This window comes from Papaver somniferum, chromosome 1 (assembly GCF_003573695.1).
Source record: "Papaver somniferum cultivar HN1 chromosome 1, ASM357369v1, whole genome shotgun sequence".
Taxonomy (NCBI): Eukaryota; Viridiplantae; Streptophyta; class Magnoliopsida; order Ranunculales; family Papaveraceae; genus Papaver; species Papaver somniferum.
This window is the reverse complement of record NC_039358.1, coordinates 87,698,554-87,700,308: the sequence shown is the minus strand read 5'-3', so window position 1 is coordinate 87,700,308 and position 1,755 is coordinate 87,698,554.

The following is a 1,755-nucleotide window of genomic DNA, read 5'->3' as shown; positions in this document are numbered from 1 at the left end:
GGGGGGGGGGGGGGGGGGGGGGGGGGGTGCTTAGCCCCTCCCGGGGGCGTAGCCCCAACGAGTATTTGTCTCGTTACAAAATTTTATGGTTTTGATCTTCAAAACCTAAATTTTTTGGTTTTAATCAGTCCACTTCCTGCACAATCAGTTAATTCTCGAGCATGCCGATATCTATGCCGGCATAGTATGCTGCTTAAATTTCTATGCCGGCACATGATGAAAAGTATCCAGGAAACTTCAAATATTTTTCACTTGACTACCGGCATTGATAGATTTCTATCGAGCATGCCGGCACTCAGTTCCGGCATTGAATGTTAGTTACCAAGTATGCCGGCACCATTTTCCGACATGGTCTTCATCAATTCCGGCATAATATTCATCACTTCCGGCGATGTTAATTTTTTTTTATTTCCGACATGGTCTTCATCACTACCGGCATGGTCTTCATCACTACCGGCATGGTCTTCATCTATGCCGGCATTGGTCTTCATCACTTCCGGCATGGTATTCATCTATACCGGCATGATATTCATCACTACCGGCATGGTCTTCATCGCTTCCGAATGATAAAAAAAAATCGTTTTCAAGGAAGTGGGGAAATGGGGAAAATTTAAAAAGGAAGAGAATTTGAAAGGGAGTGGGGAAAACTCTGATTTGAAAGGGAGTGGGATAAATGGGGGATATGATTTTATTTTTTTAATTTTATTTTTATTTTGAGCAAAGGATATTTTAGTATTTTCATACCCAAAAATCATCCCTTAGCACACACCATAGATTGGGGGAAGTAATCTATATCCCTGGTTAATTTTTTTATCCTCAATTTCGCGTTCATGCAATTCCCCAATTAGTCTAGATATATTCCAATCCAGCCACCAAGCAACGGTGCTACCGTTGGTGTTGTTTTTTACGTCCAAAAAATTACTCAGCCACTATGTTTCCCCACCGTACTTGCTCTATATGTTTGCTTCTAAAGGAAACAAGTGTCTGCTCATATTAAGCAGCCACCGTACTCAACTACCGATGTAGCTCTTATCTATTTCTGATCCCATTTATTATTGGTAAACGTGTTCACCTGATGGACCGCATACTTTCACATGTCATCAAACCCAAGTAGTTTTAGGGTGACTTGGGAAACAGACTGCCTCCACATACCATCACATGTCATTAACCCAAGTATTCTGGGGCTGGAGCTGAACGACTTTTTATCAGATTAGACAGTGGGTTGGGACAAAAAAAAATAAACTTACCAGAACTGACTGCACAATGTCCTGTACTATGAGACTCAGAGCCCCACCATGTGGCAGTTCCTTTCCTAACGTGTACCCCTAAAACAGGTCACTTATTCAATCGATAAGAGCAACTTGGTTAATCCTTTTTATGACTCCCCAAATCCACCCTTGACATTTTGGTGAGCCAAAGCCCAAAGGTGAATGTGATAATTTTCATTACCAAGATAATTAGCGTTGAGTAAAATCTCGACAAACCACTTTTTATTCGCGAGTCATTTTATACTTGCCGTTGCCGAGAGAAATCCCAAACAACAGAAAATTAGTAGATTGTTTTCACAAGATTAGCCCAAATGACACTCACCCACGTCTTAAAATGAAATTACTAATACATGTCCCAATTCATCAATCTATAATTATTATTTCCCGATTAATTATCAAGTCAATGGCTATGATTTCATCATCATTTTCTTGTCCCGAATATTCGATCAGATAGAAAACCGGTATATATATTGGTGGATAAGCCGTT